The sequence below is a fragment of the Macrotis lagotis genome, chromosome 1 (assembly GCF_037893015.1).
Source record: "Macrotis lagotis isolate mMagLag1 chromosome 1, bilby.v1.9.chrom.fasta, whole genome shotgun sequence".
NCBI classification, from domain to species: Eukaryota; Metazoa; Chordata; class Mammalia; order Peramelemorphia; family Peramelidae; genus Macrotis; species Macrotis lagotis.
In genome coordinates this window covers 371410352-371425624 of record NC_133658.1, presented here as the reverse complement: position 1 = coordinate 371425624, position 15273 = coordinate 371410352, and the positions used below count along the sequence as shown (strand labels likewise).

At 39.2% G+C, this 15273-nt stretch overlaps 1 protein-coding gene across 2 annotated transcripts in view; it reads left to right on the top strand.

Moving 5' to 3' along the window:
- Positions 1–304: 304 nt before the first annotated feature.
- CREBRF (CREB3 regulatory factor) overlaps positions 305–15273 on the top strand; it is a 48391-nt gene continuing 33422 nt past the window's right edge. For both annotated transcript variants that reach the window (XM_074212396.1, XM_074212397.1), the window contains exon 1: positions 305–395. The gene's annotated coding sequence lies outside the window, so the exon portion shown is untranslated. The remainder of the gene's footprint in view (positions 396–15273) is intronic.

Genomic DNA, 15273 nt, shown 5'->3' with positions numbered 1-15273 from the left:
TGACCATAAAGCTGCTCGGACACCCGGCGATCCCGAATGGCGCAGGGCCAGCCATGTAGGCTGTGCCGGCCGGCAGGGCACGCGCCCGATTTACAGGAGCACCACGGCGCTCTCCTCCTTCTCCCCGGCACCTCCGGGTCACGTGACACGGGTGCCCTTGCGGGGCGCACTTCTGATTGGCCGTTGCGAGCCGTCCCTCCATTGGTCGGCTTCCGCCTTGCCCCCGCCCTCCTCCTCGCCCTGACCCACGTGAGGGGGGAGAGTCACGCGATTTCCGGGAACCCGTCAGGAAGGACATAAACAAAACAAACCCGAAGCAGCATGGAGAGGGGCCGCGGCCCCCGCAGCAGGACGGGCCCCAGCCCCTAAGCTTTCCCCCAGCGCAGCACCAGCAGGTGAGAGTCCTCCAGCCGGCCCGGCGGGAGGGGCAGGGGCGCGGGCCGGACAGGGGCGGCAGCGGGCGGAGGAGCGGCAGGGCCGGGGGGGCCGGCCCGGGCTGAGGTGGCACCCGGGGCCCTGCCTCTGCCCCTGGCCGCGGCGGGGAGGAGAAGCCCGGGGGCCTCGGCAGAGGGGCCGGAGGCTGCGGCGGGAGGGGGCGTGCGGGGGGCGGGGAGAGGAGGCGGTGTCGTCGAGGCCGGGGCCACATACCTGCCCGGAGCAGGTGACACGGCGGAGCTCCGGCCGAGGCGTCTGAGCCCCGGGGCGGGGGGGGGGGGCGGCGCTGCCCGGCCTGTCCCTGGGCCTGGGGGCTCCGGGCAGGGGCTCCGGAGCCGCCTTCCGGGGGGCTGATGGGGCTTTGTCCGTTTGTCAAAAAAAAAAGTCTCGGAGAGGCTTAGATGGCGGGGACGGCTTGTTACATAAATCCGGAGCGGCCGGGAGAGCGGGGCTCCGGGCCGCGCACGGACGCGGGCTGGCGGCTCGTCGGGGATCCCCCTCTCCCCGCGCCTCCCGTCCGGGGGGGATGCCGAGCAGACGGGGGCGGGGAGGGGAGGCCGCCGGCCCCCTCCTCCCGACCCGGGGGAGCTGGCGGAGGGGCCCCGGCGGGGATCGCGCCCCCGAAGCGGGTGCCGGTGCCCATGTGGGACTTCCTGCGGCTCGGCCCCGCGCTGCAGGAGGCGAGGCGCCTGTCAGGAGCGGAGCAGGGGCAGGGTGGGAGGGGCAGCCGGGAAAGGGAAAGTGCAGGGGGACTCGGCGAGGGTGGGGATGGGGAGGAGGAGCCTGGGGGGGAGGGGCCGGGGCGGGGCCGGGGCGGGAGGGAGGGCCGGGAGGCTCCCCCGGAAGAGGGGGCGGGCAGGGGCGGGGCGGGCGGCGCGGCCGCTCCCGGCGGGCCAGGGGCGGGCGGACGGGGAGCCGGCCTGCGTGGACTCCCCGCTGCGGGCGGCTCGGCCGAGGCGGCGGCCCGGGGCCTTCCGGCCGGGATTTGTTTATGTGTCGCCTCAAGGCAGCTTGCAATGCCCCCGAGGCGGGGTCCCGTTCCCTTAGTGGCAGGGGCGGCTGTCCAATCGCCGGCCAGCCCCGAGGTTGCCCGGAAGCTCTCCGCCAATGAGCAGAGAGGAGGCGGTGCCGGCTCCCGTTGATTAGGCTGTGCCGAGGGTGGGGTGGGAGGGCCGGCCATGTTGGATTGGAGGGGAGAGGTGGTAGTGGGTCATTGGAAGGAGGTATGCCCCGGAGGGGAGAGCCGGCAGGCGCCGGGGCCGCGGAGCCGTGCCTGACTTGGGGGGCTCGTGGGCAGCGCCCCGGGACTCCCGGGTGGCGGAGCTGGCACTCGGGATGGGCAGGGCTTTCCATAACCGAAGGGAGCCCAGATTCTTGACTCTTGGGCCCCTCGTTGCTCTGCTCCAACTTCTCTTACCTCCTTGAGTGCTAGACTCCGGAACCTCCTGGTTTTCAGTTTTAAAAAAGCCAAGCCTTTCAGCCGACTTCTAAACGATATCGGGCATTATCGAAGTGAGAGAGAATAAAAAGTGGGCTCGATTTCTCTGTTAGGCCTCAGGGCCAGGCAGGGAGGGGAGTGGAAGACTTTCAGGATTAGGAAAGAGCATTGGAAAGTTGAGGCCTTGCTAATCAGGCTCCTCTTTTCTTTTTCAGTTGTCACAGAACATTTTCTCCTCAGTACTGCTAATGTACTCAGGGACGTGTAAAAACTAAGGAAAAAAAGAAAATGAATGAATTGGATTTTAAGCTTTTAGCATATCATTTTTCATGCGAATCTTTTATGGAACTGAGAAAATAGGGAAAAGTTTTGCTTTTCCTTTTAGGATAGAAATTAAGCTCATTTAAGTTTTAACTGCAATCAGAATTAGAGATTTATTTTTGTTTAATGGTAGCTTAATCTGATTTTAGTATTTTTTTTTTGTAAACCACAATCCTTAAAGGTATTGTCTGAATTTTGTATTAAAAAAAAAACACAAGCCTTAAAGGCATAACTGGTTCTTAAATTTCTTCGCTAATGAAGGGAAACAGTAATATGTCTAATCCCTAAATCAGTTTTTTTTATTCTATATTGCACCCCTCTTCATGTTTTATCGAAGCATTACCTTCCTGGAATATTTTTTTACTAAAATTAGGTTACATTCTTTGGGCACACAGTAAGAATATTATTTCACACTGTAGAACCTGTTAATGTTTCTTGGGGTTGGGCAGAAACTAATTCAGAATCAGAAATTTTCCCATGGGTATAAAAAAGGAGAAAATTTATATTCTAAGTAATAAGAAGTTTACTAAATAGACTGTTTCTCATCCATAGAAATTTTCATATTAATGACTTCAGTTTTTTAGTTTTGTTAAAATTTTGAATCTGATGAATTATACTTTTTAAAGAAATAAATATATGAAAATACTCCATTATTAATAATCCCGAATTCTGTAGGTTTTAGTGTGACATTTTTAATAGATCAGAAACATTTGTAATTAATGTTTTTATTCAAACTATAGCCCTTTATAAATGTCATAGTTATTAACAAGTAGAAGATATAATACCTTTGAAGTTATGTTCAAATTTGGAGTAAATTGGTGTTTTACTTGTTATAGTCTGAGGTTCAGTACCAATCAATGAAGTAAGTTATAACTTCTTATTTTAAGTTTCATAAGTAGAAGAATAAATATAAGAGAGAAAATTATTCAGTTGATACATGGGGAGAGCCAGCTATTGGCAGGAAAGGAAACAAGCAGTTATATGGTACCTACTATAAGTTAAATGCAAAAACATTTCAGTTGTCATCACAACCCTATGTTATCCCTATTTACCCTTAAAGAAGGTAGATATTAAGTAACTTGCTCAAGGTTACATAGCTAGCAAATATCTGAGGCTAAATTTGAACTCCAGTCTTCTAAACTTTTAATAAAGCCCAGTGTTCTCCTATTGTGCCACCTACCTTTTTGGTTTTCCAGATAGTATGGAGGAGTTTTGTAAACATGCATAGAAAGATTTTTGCCAATTTAACTCTGATGTATTTTTTACATTATTTAATTGACATTATTATAAAAGTTAAAACTGAGAAATGATGACTTCTTCAAACCCTGCTCAACAAGCAGCCTTGTAACAGGTATAATAGCAGCTTGTAGCAAGTATATTAGGTAGAATACCAACTTATTCTTTTAAATATAAATGTACTTTAAAAGCCACTGTACTGTATATGAGCATTGAGTAGTGATGTATGATTCTTGGATAAATAAGATAACTGTATAACTTTATACATAAAGTTATATATAGTCTCATTTACCTTCTAGGGGTTGGCTAAATAATTCATAACAGAACAGCAGCCTTATGTATTAAATATTTGAACAACAGGTTTTTAATAAGACAAGAAAACAGTATACTGCATCTGTCTTTAAAACTTCGTTTAAGGGATTATTTGGGAGATTGTTGATTGTAACAGTTGAAGGAAATTCAATTACTTTAGTCTAGAATAAGACTATAATACCTGAAATGTCCCAGGAAGAAGATACTCTAAGGAACTCATCTTTGCCTGTCCTTAAGACTCAGGCTGTATATAATACTTTTTATTGCTGCACTACCATTTCACAAACTCTTCTAAGACATTAAGAACCAATTTATTCCGTTGATCTATATTTGAATACTAACCAAATATACTAGTGAGAGTTTCTGCCTTAAATTTTAAAGCAACATATAGCACATGACAAGCTATATCTTGGCCTCACTTTACAGATTAGTCATTTCCTCAAAAGCTTTGTGTAAACCAGATGTTTGTATACCAAATCATCTTTTTCTGCTTACCTCTGTTATTATTTTGAGAAATTGTTATCATAGGAAAAAACCTTGGTCTAAAGGCATAATAGATGTCATACTTAAGAATCTTAACATTTATTTCAAGAAGTATGATTTAATTCTCCCAATAAGTATTTGCAGGAAGAATTAGTAAAAATGGACCTTCATTCTATATGATCCTTGTAAACATTTAAAAAACATGTATTCAGATTCTCTGAATAATAAGTGACTTGTTTACTGTCTGTAGAATTAGGAGATTAAAACCCTCTCACATTGGTGTGCAGTTACTTCTAGTGTTTAACTAAAATTAAGCTTGAAGAGACATTTAAAGATTCTTCCCCCCACCCCAATCTCTTCCACAGCTCATAGGTTGTAAGCAGTACTTTATTTACTTTTTTTTTCTAAAGCAAAGCTTTTGAGAGGCATTGAGGTATAATGGAAAGAATGTATTGGAATTCAAGTCCTCTGCTTAAGTTTGATTCCTAGCGGACACTATCTGAATGAGTTAGTCGATTAACAGTTTTCTCATCCTGGTTTCTCATCTATAAAATAAGAATAACACACTATACGTTTCATTGGATTGTTTTGAGAAAAGTGTTTTGTCAATGGTAAAGGTGAATTATCATGATAAAGATTTATTTTTTTCTTTAATTGTGGCAACCTGGCATCAATACATTTGACAAAATAATTGAGAATAGACAAGTTCCAAATACATTATGTCTCATTTAGAAAGTTTCTATTTGTTGATTGATCAATAGGAGTCTTCTATTTCGTTGCAACTTCTAGTAACCCAGAGTTGTAAGAGGCAGAATGTTGCAATGGAATGGTTCAGAGTGAGAAGACCTGGACTGAATGATTGTAGCACTGCTACTTAATAACACAGTGATCTTGGACAAGTTACTGCCCCATTCTCGGATTCAGGTTCCTCATCAGCAAAATGAAGAGTTTGATGAAATGGCCTTTAAGATCTTTTTTATTTCTAAAGAAATGACAATTGCCCTTTTTTCCAGTGCCTCCCCCCCCCCCCCAGTTTAAGAGCACAGTTTCTGATACATAGGAAGTGTTTAACATGTTTCCTAAAATATTTTAATCGATTTGCCTTTTATTTTCCATATTGCTAATTTGGAGAATTGATATAGATAAATGGAAAACTCCAAAGATTGTGAAGGAGAATATATTAACCCAATTATATTGAGAAGCAGTTGAGTACTGGGATTCTTTGTTGGGTTTTTTTTTTTTTTTTTAGGTTTTTGCAAGGCAAATGGGGTTAAGTGGCTTGCTCAAGGCCACACAGCTAGGTAATTATTAAGTGTCTGAGACCAGATTTGAACCCGGGTACTCCTGACTCCAGGGCCGGTGCTTTATCCACTGCACCACCTAGCTGTTCCCCCTTTGTTTCTAGTTTTAAATATGCTGTGAGTTGCTCTGTAACCTTGGGCAAATCAGTTTAATGTCTCAGTTTAACCTTTTACAGAGGAGGAATTAATAATGTCTTTTCTACCATCCCACAGAGAAAGTATTAGGTTATTTATTTTGGAGAATAAGGGCTACTTGAAGTCAAGAAGAGTATTTTTATTACTATAGATGGTTAACTCTTCCAAGAAAGAAAGTAGACTTTCCTTTTCTTAGGTAGAAATTTTCTCTTGTTACCTTTAATTGTACTAGTTATTATATCCCTAATTTCCATTTTTTAGAGGTTCTTGAGATTTTTATTTTATCTAAATTACCTTTAATTCTTCCATTAATTTATTTTTGTAATTAACTAGAATAATTACAGGTGTTGATGACTTCCTCTGAAGTTCTTTTTTTCTGTTGTCCTTTTGGATTTGCCATTAGCATTTGGTATAAATGATCACTATATGTTTGGCAAGAGCAAATGGAGTTGTATTATAGTGAAGGCGTTCTTGTCTCAGGATAGTCCAAACTAAGCTTGAGGAAAATGCTCATCTACAAACAACCATTTCCTGGGATGTCTTTTATGTTATTACTTTTAGAATTCCAGATAGCTAAGAGTTTGGGGAATGCATTGATATTATTATAATTGATTCCATTCCTCTTTGGATGACTTGCCACCTGTACAGATCTCTTTCCTTTTTCAAGCCCTATTCAAGATTCACCAACCTAAAAAATTTTCCCTGACTAGTTAACCCCAGGTATCATCTTGCTCCTCTGTTTAGTAAACTCCTGTTGTATATTTTTCATTGCCTTTGTATCCTTAGTTATTAAATCTTCCTTCTCACATGTTTGATGTCATTAATATTGACAGATAATTTCAAAACTTTAGGGTTTTCTGGATTTCTTATGATTTTTCTCAGTGCCCTGATAAATTTCTTTTTCAGCTTCCTTATTTGGTAGGACTTTTAGAACTTTATAAGCTGATTAGAGATTTCTTGTGATCGTACCTCTATGACTACATTCTTTCAGTGAAAGAACTTTCCTTCCTTCATTATCAGTGTGCTCTTAAAAAACTCAACAAAACTTATGAATTGGATGTAGGGGTTCATTATTCTCTTTAATAAATAATTTCACTAGCTTTGCTAATGCATTTTATTGCATGGTTTATTTACCACTTTTTTTAAACCTTAGTTGACATTCAACTGTTTCAGTCATATATGACTCTTTATCTTCACAAAAATATTATAATGGTTTGCCATTTCCTTCTGCAACTCATTTTATTAATGAGGAAACTGAGGCAATCAGGGTTAAGTGCCCAAGGTCACAGCTTGTAAGTGTGAGGCCAGATCTGAACCCAGGAAGATAAGTCTTCCCGACTCCATCCCTGGCACTCTATCCATTTTGCCACTTGGGTGCCCCATAGGATTCCTTACTGTCAGGTTTTAATTTTTATTAAAACAATTTAAAGCAAGTTAATTCTGTCAGAAAGACCAGCAGAGACAGCACAGAGTAGTGGATCCAGAACTTGCCTCAGAATCAGGAGGACTTAACCCCTTTTCTAAGGGGGTGACTACTTGACCGTGGGCTAACTGCAACTTATCAATGCTCTAGGATCCCCAACTATCTTTGTTGAAAGAGGGAGTTTTCCTCAAGGGGAGTGCTTCATGAAAATAAAATCACAAGTCCTGACCAAAAAAAGAGGAGAGGACATATAAACTGAATTGACTCTTCCCTCATTACCAAAAAAGCTCACTTTAATGAATTTTAAGGAAATGTGCTTGAATAAATTTTGGATTTCTTTTAAAATTACTGATAACTTTTGACTTGTCTAATCCATCCAACCAATTAATCCTTAATTCTTATGGAGTTCTTTTTACAATATATTGTCAATTGTATTCAAAGATACTATTGTGGATGATGTGATATGAAAATTTGGCATGTTAAAAATTTTTTAAATCAGTTTTTAAAGAATAGTTTATATTGAGATCTTTTGTTTCTCCCAGTATTCTTCCTTCCCCACCTCCAGACTGATGTCCTATGTAACAAAAAGAGAGGAAAAAAATAACAGAAATTGATCAATATATTGAAAAAGTTCAAACATATGCAATGTGCAACACCTGTGGAGCCCCTTTCTGCAGGAAGGGATGGGTTTGAGTGGTCTTTTGATAGCTCTTTTTTACAATCAAGATTGATATTTTTGGTATATTCACTTTTGATTTTTCAATGTGTGAGATTTTTTCTTTCATTTACATTGTTTGTAGTCATTGTATATAGTTTATTTCATTGTGTTTGTTTCACTTTGAATCAGTTCACTAGCTCATTCCATGGATCTCTGTATTCACCACAATCATCATTTCTTACAACTCAGTAATATTCCATTACATTCAAATACCACAATTTGCTTAGTCATTCCCAGCTGATTGACACCTACTTTGTTTCAATTCTTTGCTATCACAAAAAGTGTTGCTATAAATATTTTGGTGTATATGGGAACTTTTTTCATATTGATACCTTCTTTGAAGTATAAATTCAGCAAGGAGACTCTGTTTCAAAAAATATGGACATTTTTTACATAAAAATAGATCTTTTTACAGTATAGACAATTATTTATGTAATTGTAAATTGCCTTACAAAATGGTTATAGCATTTCACAGCTTTACCAACCACGTATTAGTATGTGTAGCATTCTACAACTCCATCAGCATTGACTATTACCATTTTTTGTCATCTTTGCCAATTTGCAGGATGTGAGGTGAAATATCAAGTTGTTTTGATTTGCATTTCTTTTAGTATTAGTGATTAAGAGAGTTCTTTCATGTAGTTGTGAATACTTTGCACGTTTTTTAAGAATACTTTTCTTAATATCATTTGACTCATTGATTGGACAATGACTTTTTTTTATGTATTTATATGTATATATATATATATACACAGAGAGAGAGAGAGAGTTAGTTACATGTGTGTTTTTATAATCTTTTTAGTTATCTTGGGATACCAAACTCTTTTTTTTTTTAGGGATACCAAACTCTTAACAGAGAAATGTGATGCAAGATTTTTTTTCCCATTTGACTGCTTTCCTTTTTATCCTGGTACATTCGTTTTGTCTGTGCAGAAGTATAATCAAAGTTAGCTATTTTATCTTTTGTAATTGCCTCTGTTTCTTGATTAAGAATATATCTTCTAGCTGAAAGAGGCATATGATCTGATTCTTTTCTAAATTTATTATAGTATCTTTAATATTCATTTAGAATGTGTTGGGGCGGCTAGGTGGTGCAGTGGATAAAGCACCAGCCCTGGAGTCAGGAGTACCTGGGTTCAAATCCGGTCTTAGACACTTAATAATTACCTAGCTGTGTGGCCTTGAGCAAGCCGCTTAACCCCATTTGCCTTGCAAAAACCTAAAAAAAAAAGTTTAAAAAAAGTTTATAATGTGTTGTAGACTTTGATATAAAGTATCATTATTGTAATTGTTGTCCAACTTTTCATGATTCCCTTTGGGATTTCCTAGGCAAAGATACTGGCATGGCTAGCCATTTTCTTCTCCAGTTCTTTTTACCAATGAATAAACGAGACAAATAGGGCTAAGTTACTTGAACAGTGTCACACAGCTAGTAAGTGTCTTACTGCTTTCCAGTTTTCCCAATTTTTTTTAATCAAATGATTTTTTTTTTTCTAGATAATTTATGTTTTCTATGTCACCAATCACTGGAGCTATTAAATTCCATTCTCCCTTGTCTAGTTTGCTCAATTGATCTGTCTCTTCATTTTTTTTAAACCAATATCTGATGGTTTTGATGATTCCTCACTTATAATATAGAGGTTGAGATTTGGAAGTCCTATTCCCCCTTCATCTCAATTATTATTTTTACTGATCCCCTAGGATTTTCCAAGTATAACATCAGAAAATAGATTAGTTATTACCCTTTTTTTAAAAAAAAACTTTCTTAAAATTTACCTTGATATAGGGGCAGCTAGGTGGCGTAGTGGATAAAGCACCGGCCTTGGAGTCAGGAGTACCTGGGTTCAAATCTGGTCTCAGACACTTAATAATTACCTAGCTGTGTGGCCTTGGGCAAGTCACTTAACCCCATTTGCCTTGCAAAAACCTAAAAAAAAATTTACCTTGATATGTTCTTAAGATGTGACACTTTTAAAAGTGTCTAGGTGGTGCAGTGGATAGAGCACCAGCCCTGGAGTCAAGAGGACCTGAGTTCAAATGTGGCTTCAGAAACTTAATAATTATCTAGTTATGTGACTTTGAGCAAGTCACTTAACCCCATTGCCTTGCAAAAAACAAAAAAAATAAAAAAATTTTTAAAAAGTGTTACCATGAAAACTTAAGCAGAACTTAGTGTGTGTGTGTGTGTATGCACATATATATGTGTATATATGTATATTATATATTTTGGCCTTATTCTCTATTCTGGCCTTAAAAAGACCTTAAAAAGGATTTATCTGCAGATTAGAATAGGAATCCAGCCATGTAACGTGAGTTAAGTGACTCCAGACAATTTGGAAGTGAATACATAGTGTAAGGACAGAAGATCTTCCTGAGTTCAGATGTGGCCTCAAGCACTTACTATGTGACCCTGGGCAAGTCATTTAAATTTGCCTCAGTTTCCCCATCTGTAAAATGATATGGAGAAGGAAATGGCAAATCACTCCAGTATCTTTGTGAAGAAAACTCTAAATGGGGTCATAAAGAGTTGGACATGACTGATAAAACTGAACAACAAAAGAGAAAATATTTTTCTCTGGTGTTCTCTGTTCTCTGCCCCAACATTATTTCCTGAAATTTAACATTATTGATTCATTCCTTTAAATTAAGCTTGACTCTTTAAAAAAAAGCAAATACCTCCCTGAGTTTATTAGATTTTTCCTCCCAGGCTGGAGCTACTTGGTAGCTTTGAGAGAGCTCTAGATACTTAATTTGAGGATAATAAAACCTTTTTCTCAATGGAACATATTCTCTAATTGAGCCAGTGTATTTCTGATAGATCCCCACACTTCTGAAATTATGTCACAGTTCAATATCTTTCTGTCACTTTTAAACAGCACTGTGAATGCCATTCTTAATTATTAAGCAATAATGGCTATAGCTTTGCTTTTAATAAGTAAAGTCATTTGTGGCTCTTTGTTTTAGAGTTGTGATTTCAGTCATTTTGATTAACCCTTTTTATGCTGGTATGGCAAACCAAAGGAACAGAAATTATTGTCACCATTAATGTAAAAGTAGAAGGAGCCTTCTACATAATAGATCAGGGCAATATATTAAACCATTTATCCTATCAGGGTTGACCTTGAAACAGTTAACCCCATTTCCAGATAGCTACTCTTTGTAGTATCTAAATGTGCTTTCTGGAGAAACCAGGATTTCTTATTGGACTACACATTTTCAGAGTAGAAGAACCTGAGAAGTAGTAAATAATATTCCTATCAAAAAAAAAAGATAGCACTTGTTGTTTCCCCCATCTCCCCCCCCCCCCCAAAAAAAAAACCCAGGGTAACTGCTAAACCTAAAGTTTAGTCTATGTTTTCCTAATGTAAGACTGAAGGTTGTTAATAAGGGCTTTATAATGACTTGGGAGGGCTTCTGGAAGACAGTCTCTGAGTCTCACCTCCCTCATCTGTAGAATGAGGGATTTAGAGGGATTTGGATTCTAAGAAGCCTTTCAAAATCCAAATAGATGGACTATTGATTCTCAGTGTGGGTCTTCAAATACTATATAGTTAGTGTTAAATATCTGTTGAATAGTTAAATATCTGTTGAAGAGGTTCAAATATATTCTCATTATTTTTATATGTGAAGGAGATTGCCATCTGATTTTATTTATATAAGGAAATATGGAAAATCAGACTTTTAGGTTTTGATCTAATTATGAATTTCTTGCAGCAATACAAACGAGAGAACCCTTTTATATCTTATATTAATACTGTGTAAAGTTTCACATCCTCGGTCAGTCAGCAAGCATTTATTAAGTGCCCACTCTGTGCTAGTTCATTCAGGACCCAATAAAATCTGGGACCATCCTGTCTTTCCAGATTGCTTTCTTATTCATATTTTTCTTGTTGAATCCCTATCATATCTCATCCCTTTGTCATAATATGTGATCAGAGATATACATTTATGAGATTGTTACCTGAAGTTAGAAATACAGTACAGGATCTTTAAAAATATTTTCTGTATAAAGCTATAATGATACCATTCATAATATTCTGACTGACTTAGCTTACTGACAAGAACTATATGAGAGTCGATTTTGTGGTTGACTCTATTTTGTTGGGGTTTTGTTTTTTTGTAAGTCAGTGGGATTAAGTGACTTGCCCAAGGTCACACAGCTAGGTAATTATTAAGTATCTGAGCTTGGATTTGAACTAAGGTCCTCCTGACTCCAGGGCCGGTGCTCTATTTACTGTGCCACTTAGCTGCCCCGACTCTATTTTGACAACATCTGTGGAAGATAGGTGCTATTATCACCATTTTACAGATGAGGAAATTTGAGGCTCTTAGAAGTTAAATGGTGGTAGAAAGAAAAAAAAATTGATTGAATTGTTCCTTTTCATGTAACTTTTTTTTTTGTTTGAGGCAGTTAGTTGAATGGAGGTTTATCAACTCCAAATCTTTTCTTTATATTATGTTGCCTCATTAGAGACATATGAAACAAAATTGCTTCATGAGAACTAAGACAGAAAGTGAGATTCAGGAAGGCTTATAGAAGAGATATTGTTTTTAGTTGGTCTTTAATGGATGGTAAGAATTCAACAAGAAAAGATGAGGATATCCTAGACATAGAGCATGGTATAAAGAAAAGCACAGAGATGGAAATGTATAGGGGATAAAGTGAGAATACAGGACTGGATAATAAAGTTAATGGAGAACAATAGTGTGGAAAGTCAGGATAGTAGGACACTGAATGCAAGGCAAGGAATTTGAACTTGACATGGTAAGCATCAGAAAGCCACTGCAAACTTTTGAGTAGGGGAATGATATGAGTAGATTGGAGTCTGGTTTTCTTGGGTGACGGACTTGGAAGAAGGCTATAGATAGGACCCAGATATGAATATATTTTTTCTACCTTTATCTCTTTCTTAAGATTAAGTCAGATGTCTTTGTCAATTCCTTATTTTACTGATGAGGAAATAATGCCTAGGGAGCTCAATGGAATTTGCCCAAGGGCATATGGATAGTGAAGATGCCATCTTCCTTAGATTGTTTATAAGATAATTAAAACCACATATACAATAAACACAATAATATAAAAGGAAAGAACAGTAAAACAAATGAAATATATAATGATCAAGCTTAATCTGGAGAAGAATTGAGAAAATGTATCTTCCTCCTGACAGAGGCCTTCAGAGAACTCTTGGTTTGTAGTTTCAGAACTTATAATTCTAAATGCAGTTTAAAAAAAAAAGAGAGGAGCTTGAGCATGATTGAAAAGTAAGTTTCTTAGTCAACTCTTTTGTCTTCTCCTTTGGGAGCATTTTGTTCCCTCAGCTTCTCTACAAAGCTGGATCTCCATAGAGAACTTGATCAGAAGGACTTCACTGGGGCAGCTAGGTGGTGCAGTGGATAGAGCACCGGCCCTGGAGTCAGGAGTACCTGAGTTCAAATCCAGCCTCAGACACTTAATAATTACCTAGCTGTGTGGCCTTGGGCAAGCCACTTAACCCTATTTGCCTTGCAAAGAAAACCTAAAAAAAAAAAAAAAAAAAGAACTTCACCATTTAGTGTTTCAAGAATCTCAAAAGGATAAGAATAGATGAAGGGGCAAAGGTGAAAAATTGTTCGAGAGGAGTCTTCACAATTATACTTAGAATCTTTGAACTCAAAGAGGAAAGTTTTAATCTACACGTATTTTGAACAGCCCCTTTAAGCCCTGAAGAAAAGCTCCTTGGTGTAATCTCAATAGCAAAATGTTTCTTCGTCTTTGGTAAGTTCCAGAAAAGATATGGCATCTATTTAATGAGGAATTAGAAGTTTTCATCCCTTGAAACTTCATGTATTTTTCTGTTGTAAAGGAAAAGAGGAATGTAATAGAAACTCAGCCTGAATTTGTAAGAGTAAAATGAAGCAGAGAGTAGTTATCCTTCCTCTATTTTTTTTTAAAAAAAGTAATGTAATCTACCAGTTGAAAGTTGGAGGTCACTCACATGTTTCTCCAGCTTTGCAAGGGGGAAGTAGCTGTGGTAATAATGAATAGTTTTTCAATATAGAAAAACTTAGTTTTCTCTGACATTGTCATATTACTGTATGATTTTGGACAAGTAAATTTCCTCAGCTTCTATTTGCTCATCTGTTAAATGGGAATGATGTTTATTAAGCACTTACTATAGCCCATATGCTATATTAAATGCCAGGAATAAAAAGGCAAAAACATTCCATGCCTTCAAGATTTGTTGTGAGAAAAAGATCTATATATGAGGAAAATGATAGTTGTTATTTTAATCAAGGCAGTTAGATGGCACAATGGATAGAGTTCTGGACCTGGAGTCAGAAAGTTGTTCCATTGTTTAGTCATGTCTGATTCTTCATGACCCCATTAGGGGTTTTCTTGGCAAAGATTCTGTAGTGGTTTGCCCTTTCCTTCTCCAGTTTGTTTTACAGATTAGGAAATTGAAGTAATTAGGGTTAAATGAATTGCCCAGGATAACACAGATACTAAGTGTCTGAGGCTGCATTTGAACTCAGATCTTTCTGGTTTTAAGCCCAGCACTCTATCCTCTGTGCCACTGAGTTGCCCTGGAAGCAAGAAAGACCTGAGTTTAAATCCAGCCTCAGACAATAATTCTGAACCCTGGGCAAATTACTTAAGTGTTGTCTAACTCATTTCTTCAACTGTAAAATGGTGATAATACAACATCTATCTGACAGGGTGTTGTGAAGATTAAATGAGATAATATTTGTAAAGTATTTTGCATAGTACCTACCACATAATAGGGGCTATGTAAAATGCTAGCTACTATTAGGGCAGCTAGATGGCCAGTGGAGAGAGCACTGGCCTTGGAGCCAGGAGGGCAGGGGTTCGAATCTAGCCTCAGACCTTGGGCAAGTCACTTAACCATGATTGCCTCACATCCAAGGACCATCTCCAGTTGTCCTGATTCATACCTGGTTACTGGACCTGGATGGCTCTTGAGAAAATGAAGCTGGTCACTTAACACAGTTCCCCCCACTCAAATACAGTTTATGTGCTTGTCATGGCATTACCTCCCAGGTGTTTTGTTGTTCTTCACGAAGGAAGGACAAATGTTAGCGATTATTAGTATTGTTGATCTCTCTGGGCTGCATCCATATAATGTGAGGATCAGAAGATCTCAGAGATCCCTTCCAGTTCTTTTCCTATGAGCCCTTTTCCATTACATTTAATCTTGATTATTATCAGTGTTCTGTAAAAAAAATGACCTTCAAAGTTCCTGAATGGTATCTTTGGGATACCATGAATTTGGGATATCAGTTCCCCTTAGTCTTTGAAAGATGGGGTGATTGAATTAGGTGCCTTTTAACTAATCATTCATCCATGACCTTTGAACATAAACATAAATAAATGACTTTCTTTTCTGAACTACAAGATTCAGTGGGGCATGCCTATTAACAACTGTTGAAAAGACCTTGGGATATATGAACAATGAAAGTGTGGGTCTTTACT